At 43.9% G+C, this 13,376-nt stretch overlaps 1 protein-coding gene across 7 annotated transcripts in view; it reads left to right on the top strand.

Moving 5' to 3' along the window:
- Positions 1–2,700: 2,700 nt before the first annotated feature.
- The window catches only part of LRAT (lecithin retinol acyltransferase), a 157,988-nt gene continuing 147,312 nt past the window's right edge, over positions 2,701–13,376 (top strand). For 5 of the 7 annotated variants that reach the window (XR_009730217.1, XR_009730221.1, XR_009730219.1 and 2 more), the window contains exons 1-3: positions 2,701–2,787; positions 6,956–7,006; positions 8,609–8,693. The gene's annotated coding sequence lies outside the window, so the exon portion shown is untranslated. The remainder of the gene's footprint in view (positions 2,788–6,955; positions 7,007–8,608; positions 8,694–13,376) is intronic. The other 2 variants (XR_009730222.1, XR_009730220.1) reach the window with 1 other exon arrangement.

Below are 13,376 nucleotides of genomic sequence, written 5' to 3'. Positions count from 1 at the left end.
AATTCCCCTCCTCGCCTTCCGGATACAAACCTATCAAAGTGTTGCTCCAAACTTTTTCTTTTATCTTTTCCCCTGATCAGCTCCCCAGCATCCCTGGAACTCACTATACTGTGCAAATAGGCCTTTCCTGGGCGGGGACAAAGAGAGGAGCTTCGTAAATGGATGCAAACCAAGTTGTTACGTGGTCAGTCATACACATCTTCTGTACTTCCTCTTTGATTGCTTTTGTTCCCCTTCAGAAAGCAAAACTGTTTCCCAAATACGAGCCTGGAGGGCTTGGAGGTACTGGCTATCCCTTCTCAGGAGCGTCCTGAGGCCGGGCCTCGAAGGGGATAGAAACTCAGAGTGCAGCTGCTCTAAACATGCTATGCGTTCCTCAGGGACGAGATAGGTAGGATGTCTTGTCCATGGGTGGTTGGTCGTGTCTGACTCTTTGTGACCCCACAGACTGTAGACTGCCAGGCTCCTGTGGCCATGGAATTTTCAAGGCAAGAATATTGGAGTGGGCTGCCATTTCCTCCTGCAAGGGGCTTTCCCAACCCAGGAATTGAAATCGAGTCTCCTGCATTGGCAGGCGGGTTCACCATTGAGCTATCTGGGACTCATCTAACTCTGCATTTGGTCAAGGGTGCCTGTGTTCTCAGCATCACTAGTGGAGTTTAGGAACGTTGGAGCTGCTTGAAGAGAAAGTCCAGACCAGCATTAAGTCTAAGAAAGGGCATGAATGACTGAGTCTAAAACCCAGGGGCTCAGGTCATGAAAGCTTCACACACTTTGGAGACAATTCATTCTATCTCCTCATGGCTAAATGTATAAAAATAGCTTCCCTCTTCTTGTGGTTAGTTAAGAATCAGACTCAGGGGAACCAGTCCAGTCTTGCCTGCACCACTTACTAGCTCTGTGATTCTGGACAGTTCCTTAGCCTGTGTTTACATTTCTTTGCCTGTAAGATTGAGAAATAATACCCACCTTGTATATTTGTTGTGAGGATTAAGTAAGATCTTAGTTCATTTTTTTTTTCCAACTGAGGCAGTGTAATGTGAGAGCTGAGAATACAGACACTGAAGCCAGACCCTCTGGCTTTAAATCTCAGCATTATAAGTTATAGCTGTGTGACCGTGGAGAAGTTACTTTTTTTCCTGTGTCTCAGTCTCAACTGTAAAATGGGGATAATTACAGTATTTATCTCATACCTGCTAAGTGCATGCCTGCTAACTTGCTTCAGTCATGTCTGGTTCTTCATGACACTAAGGATGGTAGCCTGCCAGGCTCCTTTGTCCATGGGATTCTTCAAGCAAGAATGCTGGAGTGGATAGCCATGCCCTCCTCCAGGGGATCTTTCTGACCTAGGGACTGAACCTGAGTCTCCTGCATTGGCAGGAGGGTTCTTTATCACTAGCCTGGGAAGCCCCATTCATCTCACAGGGCTGTTTTTTTTAATGTGCTAATACATGTAAAACATTTAAAGAAATGTCATAAAAGCTTATTTTTATTATAAAGTAAATGAAGCTATTAGAACAGTTTCTGGTAAATAGTAAGAACTCAATAAATGTTGACTTGTGTTATTAATCACATAATTGTCTAGATAATCCATAAACTTTATTAATCATCCTATAAAAAAGGAAGGCCTGGTTTTTGTTTTCTTTTACTTCTTCTAACTTGAACTTGAACTAACTTGAACTCTTGCTTTGCTAAATTCAATCTAAGAAGAGAGCACCACTGGACTTGAAAGAAAAGCTAATTAATGGAAACAAAACAAAAGATTGAGTTTAAAAAGAGAGACTGGCTCCCCTTTGTTTGTTCACCAACAATTAACTAGATTGCGACTCCTGAACGTGGTTCTTTCCCATCCTTTTCAGTACTTAGGAAAGAACCTTTGCGGTCATCACGTGCCCCGCAGGCTTTGATCAGATGGTATTTATAACTATCGGAAAACGAAGCAAACAAAACAGGTTCTTCACCGTCCTGTCTAGAGAAACAAAGCTGGCCTAAATACAGTTCTCTAGCTCCTTGGAAAAGACGTTGTTGTTTTTCAGTCAGTAAGTGGTGTGCGATTCTTTGCGACCCCATGAACTGCAGCACGCTAGGCTCCCAGTCCTTCACTATCTCCCGTAGTTTGATCAAACTCATGTCCATCGAGTCTGTGATGCCATCCAGCCGTCTAACCCTCTGTGGTCCCCTTCTCCTCTTGCCCTCTATCTTCCACAGCAGCAGGGTCTTTCCCAATGAGTGGCTCTTGGCATCAGGTAGCCAAAAAAATGTTGGGGGCTCCCATATATTTATCTTGTTTGACTTTTTTCCTTCTCAAACTCAGAATTTGGAAGGGAATGGGGAGTGCAGGGAGAAACTTTAACTTTTCGGCGCAAACTTCAAAAACAGAAGGAAAGAGTTGAGCCAGCAACCCTCATCAACCTTTTGCAGGCTTGATGGTTGGACCTGATCTCCAAGTGTTGCAATGCGGGGCCTCCGGGCCGGGCCGGGCGCTGTGGCGCTCGGCCAGTAGGGGGCGCGCGGGAGCGGAGGCCCCACGGGGCCGCCGTGCGCGCGTGGGGCCGCGCGGCTCTGGGCTTCCGCGCGCGCGACGAGCGGAGCGTGGACCCTGCGCCGGCTTCGGCGACTCTCCGGCCCGGAATTGGGCTCCCCCAGGCGGCCACCTCGGCCGCGGGGCCGCGGAGACTGGGCTCCCGGGCGGAGGCAGGCGACCGGCGAGCGCAGGAGGGCCCCGCCTCGCCGTATGCAGTGCGCGGGACTGCGCCTCCGCTTTCTGGGGAGACGGGGCGGTGTCAGGTAACCTCATTCACCGCGCCGGGCGGCTGAGTCCCCCCAGCGGCCCCGAAAGGAGAGGCGGAAAGGGAGGGCGCCGAATCAGCTGCAGTCGCAGCTCCGGTCTGGGCCCCGTGGGTGGTGCTTGGACTCTGACAAGCCAGAGCCCCGCCAGGCTTCCCGCTCCGGAGGAGGCTCGGCCCGGGGGCCCTCGCGCATCCCCTCCCTGGCCAAGTGTCCGCCTTTCCCGGCCTGGATGGTCAATCCTCCGTCCCCACTTCGTGCAGCTCCTTTGGAAATCTCTGCTCTTCGCTCTGGAAATCTTCACTTCCTAGTCTGCAAAATCGTTCAGCAGATGTGGCAACAGTGGATTCCTTAAAGGAATTGGGATTGACTACTGGGAGTGGAGTTTGAGGGGGGAATAGGAACTGTTTGCACCTGAATAGTTTATGAGTTTCTTGTGCCTTTGGCCCCCTAAAAAATTGTTTGAATTATTAAAATTGAAAGTGAAAATATATCCTCTCTCTATCCCCCTTTGTGAGCACCTTGATACGTCAAGTGAAGGAAAGAGCATGCAGAATCAGATCCCTTCTCTTCAAGTCCTGACTATACATAGCACTAGTGACATCTGGTAATCAGGCCTAATTATTTACCTGGGAATCTTATTTATTCACATGGAAATCACCTAGCAAAATGCAATGAGCAATGCACACAGAATTCATTTTGAGGAGATGTAAACCTTCCTTTGCATTGAGTTGTGTTCGACACCTGGGCCTGCCCTCTTTGCAGTGTCTGTCTACTTGATTTGAGGGCCATTGTCTGTCATGAAATGCCAAACCTTGGTCTGACTGTCACTGTGCCCCCAAATTCTACTGACATTCATTCCTTTTGGTTTATTGTCTTAGTATTTTTTTAAAGCCCCCCTCATGAATGGCAGTTACCACGGGAAGGATGGTCATAATAGGTAGAAGAGCCTGGTCTGGAATTCAGGAAACAAGGCTCACTTCTGAAGGCCTGTGTTCAGGGTTTTGTTCTGGGCCCAGTTCTATTGCTAACTGGCTACGTGACCCTGGTTGTTCAATTTATTTAATCTTTAAGAACATTGTTTTTCTCATTTCAGGGAAGCTAGTAATACCAATAGCCTCCTAGTATTCTTTTCTTGCCTGGAGAATCCCATGGACAGAAGAGTCTGGCAGCCCATAGGGTCGAAAAGAGTTGGACACGACAGAAACAGCTTAGCAGGCACACACTGGCCGATGACTGCTAAATTCAGTGGTCAGTCTTGACCTTCACCCTCCTTGACCTCTCACTGGTATTGAACCAAATTAATCACTGTCTCTTTAAAATTCTTTCTTCTGGAAGTCATGATTTCTGTCTTCCTCCCTCACACTCTTTTTCAGTCTCCTTGACTGGATGCTCTTTGTTTCGTAGGCCCTTCCCTGACTCATCTGCTCTGTAGGTTTGCTAGACCCCACATGTTTACCTCCAACATGGACATGTCCTCCTGTAAAACCTGTATTCAGGTGTCCAGCTGCCTTTTTGATATCTTTCGTAAAAGGCATCTTAGAAGTAACATGTTTAAAGCTGAAAGTCCTGATCTTCATTCCCAGGTCTGCCTCCCTCCATCCTCTCGTCTTGTCTGTCTCCATAAATGGCAATTCCATCTCTTCATGCTCAGGCCAAGACCGTTGCAGTCAAACTTGTCTTTCACCATCATTCTAGTATAAAGCACCACCCTTCTGATTGGACTGTAGAAATAGCCTCCTGCCCCGTCTCTCCTTGCCCTTCTACAGCCTATTCTTGTAGCTGCAGGAGCAGTCATGCAAGTTAGTCATGTCCTGTGTTGGTTGAAAGCTGTCCAATGATTCATCTCCTTCAGAGTAAAATCCAAAGTCCTTAAAGTGATCTAAAAAACAGTGATTTAGTCTCAGCTCCTTTTCTGGCCTCATATCTTTCTTGTCACCCACTCCCCTCCAGTTCTTAGCACTGCTGGCACGTTGACCTCCCAGCTATTATTATGGGTTGGTGCAAATGTAATTGCAGTTTCAGACCATGAATTTTAAATATTTATAAGTAGGCTCAAAAACATCTTTATTAATCAAAATAGGAACCGATACAATCAATGCATTTTAGACAATAGGAAATAAGTTTGTTTATTCCTGTAGCACGAACATTTGTGCTTCAGAATTCAGTGAACTCTTGGAAAGCATTTTCTGCCTCCTGCTGCTTGCGGAAGGGTTTTCCCTGCATAAAGTTGTCAAGCTGCTTGAAGTGGTGGTTGGTTGGTGAGGATATGACAGATGAGGTGAAACTTCGTAACCAAATTCATTCAACTTTTGAAGTGTCGGTTGTGTGACATCAGTTGGGTGTTGTGAAGAATTGGGCCCTTTCTGTTGACAAAGCTGGCTGCAGGCTGTGCAGTTTTCAGTGCGCCTCAGGGATTTGTTGAGCATCCTTCTCAGATGTAATAGTTTCTCAGGGATTTAGAAGGCTGTAGTGGATCAAACTGGCAGCAGGCCACCAAACATTGACCATAACCTTTTTTTGTGTGTGTGCAAGTTTGGCTTCTTCTTGGTCCAGTCACTGAGCTGGTTGTCGCTAATTGTCCTATAAAATCCACTGTTCATTGCACATCACAGTCAGATTGAGAAACAGTTCATTGTTGTTGTGTAGAATAAGACAACACAACTCTTTAAAATGATAGTTTTGATTTTCCGTCAGTTCATGAGTTCACTTATCTAGCTTGTTAACCTTTCCAATTTGCTTTAAAGGCCAAATGACTGTAGAATGGTTGACGGTTGACTTCTTTGGCAACTTCTCGTGTCATTGTAAGAGGATCAGCTTCAATGATTGCTCTCCATCTGTCGTTGTCAACTTCCAAAGGCTCTCATCTCCTTTGTAAAACTTCTTGAACCACCACTACACTGTACGTCCATTAGCAGTTCCTGCGCCAAACGCATTGTTGATGTTGCACATTGTCTCGCTGCTTTGCAACCCATTTTGAACTCAAATAAGGCTGTCACTCAAATTTCCTTTTGGTCTCACATTGTTTCTATAGTCTGAAATAAATATAAAGCACACAGCAAGTAATAAGTCGTTAGGACACACACAAAAAATAATAATAAAGCAAGAAATGCTCATTAAAATGATGTATAACATAACTACATTTATTTAAAAACATGTTCCAATAATTAGCAAATTTTAACAATGCAAAACCGCAATTTCTTTTGCACCAGCTTAATATTCCAATAGGCCAAGAACATTCCTGTTTTGGGGACTTTGCACTTAATAATCTCTGCATCTGGAACACTCTTTCTGCAGGCGACCCATGGCTGGCTCTACTTCCTTCAGGTCTCTGCTCACTCAGATATCTTATGAATGACCTCTGCCCTTGACCACTCCATACTCAATAGCTACAATTCTACCCAATCCTGCCTGCTGCTAAGTCACTTCAGTCGTGTCCGACTCTGTGCGACCCCATAGATGGCAGCCCACCAGGCTCCCCCATCCCTGGGATTCTCCAGGCAAGAACACTGGAGTGGGTTGCCATTTCCTTCTCCAATGCATGAAAGTGAAAAGTGAAAGTGAAATCACTCAGTCGTGTCCGACTCTTAGCGACCCCATGGACTGCAGCCTACCAGGCTCCTCTGTCCATGGGATTTTCCAGGCAAGAGTACTGGAGTGGGGTGCCATCGCCTTCTCCAATCCTGCCTAGTACCTCCTAACCCCTTACTTTGCCTTATCTTTCTCCACTGCACTTGCCAACTGGACAAATATTTGTTGGGTTTCTTTTTTCCTCTTCCCACCCCCTCCCTAGAATGTAAATTCCAAAGACAATTTTGTTCACTGCTGTGTCTCCCATGCCTGGAACAGTGTTTGGAATGTGTCTTAGATGCCTTGGGATTCTATAACAAAATGCCAGGAACTGGGTAGCTTGGAAGTGGAAGTGAAGTCACTCAGTTGTGTCCAACTCTTTGCGACCCCAAGGACTGTAGCCTACCAGGCTCCTCCGTCCAAGGGTTTTTCCAGGCAAGAGTACTAGAGTGGGTTGCCATTCCCTTCTCCGGAGTATCTTCCCAACCCAGGGATGGAATCCAGGTTTCCCGCATTGTAAGCAAGATGCTTTACCATCTGAGCCACCAGGAAAGCCAGAGACTGGGTAGCTTGTAAACAACAAAAATTTATTTCTCAGAGTCCTGGAGGCTGGAAGGGGATCTGGAGAACAGGGTGCCAGCATGGACAGGTAAGGCCTCTTTTCCTTATCGTATCTTTACATGTCAGAAGGAGCTAGGGAGAATTCCAATGATGACCTAAGCACCACCCAAAGCCCTCACCTCATAATACCATTCATTCTACTGGGCATTAGGACTTCAGCATATGAGTTTTGATGGGACACAAACATTCAGTCCAAAGCAGAAGGTAAGGTTATCAGTTCAGTTCAGTTCAGTCGCTCAGTTGTGTCCGACTCTTTGCGACCCCATGAACTGCAGCACGCCAGGCCTCCCTTCTCCATCACCAATTCCCAGAGTCCACCCAAACCCATGTCCATTGAGTCAGTGATGCCATCCAACCACCTCATCCTCTGTCGTCCCCTTCTCCTCCTGCCCTCAATCTTTCTTAGCATCAGGGTCTTTTCAAATGAATCAGTTCTTCGCATCAGGTGGCCAAAGTATTGCAGTTTCAGCTTCAGTATCAGTCCTTCCAATGAATATTCAGTCCTTCCAAGGAATATTCAGTCCTTTAAGATGGACTGGTTGGATCTCCTTGCAGTCCAAGGGACTCTCAAGTGTCTTCTCCAACACCATAGCTCAAAAGTATCAATTCTTTGGCACTCAGCTTTCTTTATAGTCCAACTTTCACATCCATACATGACCACTGGAAAAACCATAGCCTTGACTAGACAGACCTTTGTTGACAAAGTAATGTCTCTGCTTTTTAATATGCTGTCTAAGTTGGTCATAACTTTCCTTCCAAGGAGTAAGCGTCCTTTAATTTCATGGCTGCAATCACCATCTGCAGTGATTTTGGAGCCCAGAAAATAGAGTCAGCCACTGTTTCAACTGTTTCCCATCTATATGCCATTAAGTGATGGGACTGAATGCCATGATCTTAGTTTTCTGAATGTTGAGCTTTAAGCCAACTTTTTCACTCTCCTCTTTCACTTTCATCAAGAGGCTGTTTAGTTCTTCTTCACTTTCTGCCATAAGGGTGGTGTCATTTGCATATCTGAGGTTATGGATATTTCTCCTGGCAATCTTGATTCAAGCTTGTGCTTCCTCCAGCCCAGCATTTCTCATGATGTACTCTGCATATAAGTCAAATAAGTGGGGTGACAATATACAGCCTTGACATACTCCTTTTCCTATTTGGAACCAGTCTGTTGTTCCATGTCCAGTTCTAACTGTTGCTTCCTAACCTGCATACAGGTTTCTCAAGAGTCAGGTCAGGTGGTCTGGTATTCCCATCTCTTTCAGAATTTTCCAGTTTATTGTGATCCACTGGAGAAGGCAATGGCACCCTACTCCAGTACTCTTGTCTGGAAAATTCCGTGGATGGAGGAGCCTGGTAGGCTGAAATCCATTGGGTCGCTAAGAGTCGGACATGGCTGAGCGACTTCACTTTCACTTTCATGCATTGGAGAAGGAAACAGCAACCCACTCCAGTGTTCATGCCTGGAGAATTCCAGGAACGGGGGAGCCTGGTGGGCTGCCATCTATGGGGTCACATAGAGTTGGACACAACTGAAGTGAGTTAGCAGCAGCATTATGACCCACACAGTCAAAGGCTTTGGCATAGTCAATAAAGCAGAAGTAAATGTTTTTCTGGAACTCTCTTACTTTTTCAGTGATCCAGCGGATGTTGGCAATTTGATCTCTGGTTCCTCTGCCTTTTCTAAAACCAGCTTGAACATCTGGAATTTCTGAGTTCAGGTATTGCTGATCAATATGTCTTTATTGAATGAATGAGTCTGTAAAGTGTAATACTTACATCATGCAGTTAAAGTTAAGATCACATTGTGAGTCCACTTTTTATTTTTGAAAGAACCCTCGTTTACAGTAACACAAATCTGGCTTCAAATCCTGGTTACACACTCTTTATGGTGTGAACTCCTCAGGAGGTCTGTTTTCCGTATTTGTGGGATGGGTATAGTATAATACCGCAAAAGCTTATTGTGATTACAAGGTGAAACATTAACACACATAAGACATTTATTTATGAGGAAGCTAAAAAATGAGAAGCTTTGATAATTTATGTATGGATGTGCTTTTTAAGGGATTCGCAGGTGGCTCAGTGGTAAATAATCTGTCTATTAATGCAGGAGATGCAGAAGACTTGAGTTCGATCCCTGGGTTGGGAAGATCCCCTGGAGGAGGGAGTGGCTAACCACTCCAATATTCTTGCAGGGAAATCCCATGGACAGAGGAGCCTAGTGGGCTACAGTCCGTAGGGTCGCAAGAGTCGGACATGAATGAGCATGCATGCACACTTTGTAAGTTCTAAAGCCACATATATACATATTGCATGAAAATTCCCAAGGACTGACATATGCAGTGTACTGTTCTAAATATTTCAGGGTGAAATGAGCACTTCAGTGCTCATAGAATAGTGTAGTTTAGAAAATGAATAGTCAATGGTACCTATACCTCATGTGTTCTAATGGAACCAATTGTCTGACATCCTATTATTCCTGCATAATTTTCCCTTATCCTTTGGCCCTGCTGTGACAATATATAGGCAAAATATAGTCTGTTTTTTTTTTAAAGTAAAACAAAATTTAATGCTTTTAGACAGTTTTCAGAGTAGCAATTCTGTTTAGCAAAAGTGAACTTTAAGTTTGGTTTCATGGCCCAATTATGCAGGCAATAATTCCACAGAGATGCAGTAATCACTTTTTTCAGATGTCATCAAAAGAAGATATTCTTGTTTTCTGTGGTAGTTTTTATTTATTATTATTTTTAAACTATTGTTAACATAGCATGGCAGAAAGATTGTATCAGGAATGTGATATAATACAACTGTTTCCATTGATGCCTTAGACCTTACTGTTCCCTAGGTGGCTGAGAATGTCCTTCTCCCTTCCACTAAAGTATAACTGTGATGTATTTACTGCCTCTCCCAGTAAATAGAAAAATATCACACTACTACATTGAAGGTATATTTTACAATTACCATTAGCAGCATAATTGAACTTTCCATAATTGGGGTTCTACAGAGTTAAATACTTTTAAAACAGGCAACATATATTCTTATTATCTCAGTCTCTCATAAAAACCTGAGTACAAATTCAGTCACTTAAGTCACTCACAGCTAACCGAGGTATATAGCTGGTAAGAAAAGCTGTCAGATGCCATCTCTTCAGCATGGTCCTACTGCATGAGTACTATCTATTTTAGTTCAGTACATAATGTTGGGAAGATCCCCTAGAGGAGGAAATGGCAATCCACTCCAGTATTCTTGCCCGGAATATCCCATGGACAGAGGACCTTACAGTCCATGGAGTCACAAGGAGTGGGACATGACTCGGAGACTGAGCACACTCATAATGCCAGGCCTCAGAGATTTAAAGGGGAATATGGCATATGTGTGTGTGTGTGTGTGTGTGTGTGTGTGTGTGTTTTAATCTTGTGATAGTTTTTTCCTGAAATTCCATATTCTTAAGACTCTAAGTAAGCTTAGAAGAGTTCAGGTCACTGTTGTTGGGGGTGCGGGTGGGGGCTAAGACCCAGACCTAGTTTTGTATTCTTAAGATTTAAGAATCATAGTTCCACAGGACTGCTAGATAAATGGAGACAGCTTCAGAACCTGCCTGGGAATTCCCAAGCTGTCCTACTTAGGCTGTGATGTGGCTTTTCCTTGGTTTGCAGCACCTTCTTGAATACATGCAGGTTCAGAATGATTTCAAGAACCCAGCAAGCAGCTGGGCTTTCCCTAGATCTACACCCTGCCTCCCTGACAGCTCTGCCTCCCAGACAGCCTGCTCTAGCAGCCCCGTCTCCGCCGTACTGCACTTGAACAGAGCTAGGCTACTATGGGACTGAGCAGAGTGCCCCACCTGGTGTTGAGGGAGATGACCCCCAACAAGTGAGGGTTCAAGCAGACAGAGGTGTCCTCGGCCTGGAGGAGAGGCTTGTGTATTTGACCTTAGGACATCACACTTGAAGAAGAAACTTCTTCAATTTAGAAGTTGGGTATGGCCAATAAATGCCTTTATTTTCTAGTAAAGTAAAAACAGCCTGATAAGCACTCACAGAACTGAGACCAGGTTTTATTCATTCTTGCCTGGCACAGTGCCTCTCACAAACAGTATATCACTTGTTTATTAATTGTACATAGATTTATTCTGGGATCATCGATGAGTCTCTTATTGTTCAGGAATTCTGGAATATCTACATTATTTTAGTTGTTGTAGTTTCAGTTCAGTTCAGTTCAGTCGCTCAGTCATGTCCGACTCTTTGCCACCCCATGAATTGCAGCACGCCAGGCTTCCCTGTCCATCACCAACTCCTGGAGTTCACTCAAACTCATGTCCATCGAGTCGGTGATGCCATCCAGCCATCTCATCCTCTGTCATCCCCTTCTCCTCCTGCACCCAATCCCTCCAAGCATCAGAGTCTTTTCCAGTGAGTCAACTCTTTGCATGAGGTAGCCAAAGTACTGGAGTTTCAGCTTTAGCATCATTCCTTCCAAAAAACACCCAGTACTGATCTCCTTTAGGATGGACTGGTTGGATCTCCTTGCAGTCCAAGGGACTCTCAAGAGTCTTCTCCAACACCACAGTTCTAAAGCATCAATTCTTTGGCGCTCAGCTTTCTTCACAGTCCAACTCTCACATCCATACATGACCACTGGAAAAACCATAGCCTTGACTAGATGAACCTTTGTTGGCAAAGTAATGTCTCTGCTTTTGAATATGCTATCTAGGTTGGTCATAACTTTCCTTCCAAGGAGTAAGCATCTTTTAATTTCATGGCTGCAATCACCATTGTAGTTTAGCATTTACTTAAAAATAAATATTTCTTGAACACTGTACTGGATCTTAGAAATACAAAACAGAACACAAGCTATTGGAGAGAGTCAGTCTTTTCTAGTAAGGGGGTCTCTGATGCTTCTGCATCCTTGTCCCTTCCCTTTCTGACATGGGCTGCTTGCTGGTTCCTGTGCACTGGAGTTAAGGCAGACTGATAGCCAGTTCTGCTTCTTCTTGACATTTTCTGCCATGTCTTCCACTTGTTCAGATAGCTTTCATTGAGAAAGCAGATCTCATGAGCCTCTCCATTTGCTTCTTGACCAGTGAAACACTCACTGGCAGATATGATGACTTAAGAATCTGAACAAGGAAACATTTAAAACTACATGACTCTCATTGGCAATGCAGTTTTCCCCTTTGTTTTGGAGTTTGCATTGTCTCTGCAGCCTATCGTGGTCATTTGAATCATCTGTCAGCCACAAAGTGGGCTTTGTCTGGTCTGTGTGGTATCCGTTTGTTCTTGTCTTGCTTTCCTCTCTTCCCACGATATTCCCACGATCGCAGACACAACTTTGTTTGAATTTCATACTTTTACTAAGCATTTTGACTTGAAATCCCAAAGTCAGATTTATCATCCTTCTCTGAAATCCCTAAGTCAGATTTATCATCCTTCTCTGAAATCCCTAATGAAAAGATTCTGTTTTGTGTGCAGTCTATAGAACAGTTTAATTGGAGATTGACAGACATTTCATCAGATAGTTCTGCTTCTCATCTCAGAGTAGTTTCTGTTGACCTTTCTGAGCTCAGATGTCCTGGAGAAATAGCATAGAATTAATTATAGATACGTTTGTCTTTCAAAAATTTCTCTTATTTTAATAGTCTTTTTGTATGTATATCACATCATGTCTGAATTTGCTCTTATGATTGTAAAAGCCATCCATCGTCTTATAGCATACTATCTTATAGCATATTATACAGGGGGAAATATGTAAATAACTTCTCAGTAATTAAGAAATACTTCTGCACTGCCCTTATGTATTTGAGTGAGACTTTGCTGTGCCAAGGTCTCTGATGTAGTAGAAAGTGTTTCCCTGTGAAAAACCTTTACATAGAATCTTTACAGTAGGCATGAGGAATTTCAACAGGTCAGAAGAAAGGGATTCTAAGGCAGTTAATAGGAAATTAGAGGTTTAATACTCCTTGATTATGCCTCATAGCTTATGAAAAATGAGAGATATGTGAATAAACCTTTAAGAATAAGACCTGTTTTGAAATATATTCTCTATTATCTCAACCAACTTTTACTAAGTGCCCACTGGGTACACTGCTGGAGACTTAGGAACCCCACGTTAAGACAAAGCTCCTGCCTTTCAACATACCACTATTTAGCAGAAAACAGTATCTTATGATAGTATTTTTCTTTACACTTTTTAGTTCTCTTGTTTTGCATTTTGGGAATTGCCTTATTTTTAGTTAGGGAATAACTTGAAGACAGCCACCTATTTTAGAATGAGGTAAGGAGCAAAACTGGAGGCTTGATTGGAGCAGATTTGCCCTTTGACCTCTTATGTTTACATCAGACCAAATAGTGAGGGGCAGAGGTGATTTTTGTCTGAATTGATTTATAAGCTTGGAATAGCAAAGA

This window comes from Bos javanicus, chromosome 17, assembly GCF_032452875.1.
Source record: "Bos javanicus breed banteng chromosome 17, ARS-OSU_banteng_1.0, whole genome shotgun sequence".
In the NCBI taxonomy this organism is placed as follows: domain Eukaryota; kingdom Metazoa; phylum Chordata; class Mammalia; order Artiodactyla; family Bovidae; genus Bos; species Bos javanicus.
The sequence above is the reverse complement of the archived record's forward strand: the minus strand, read 5'-3'. Positions and strand labels throughout refer to the sequence as shown.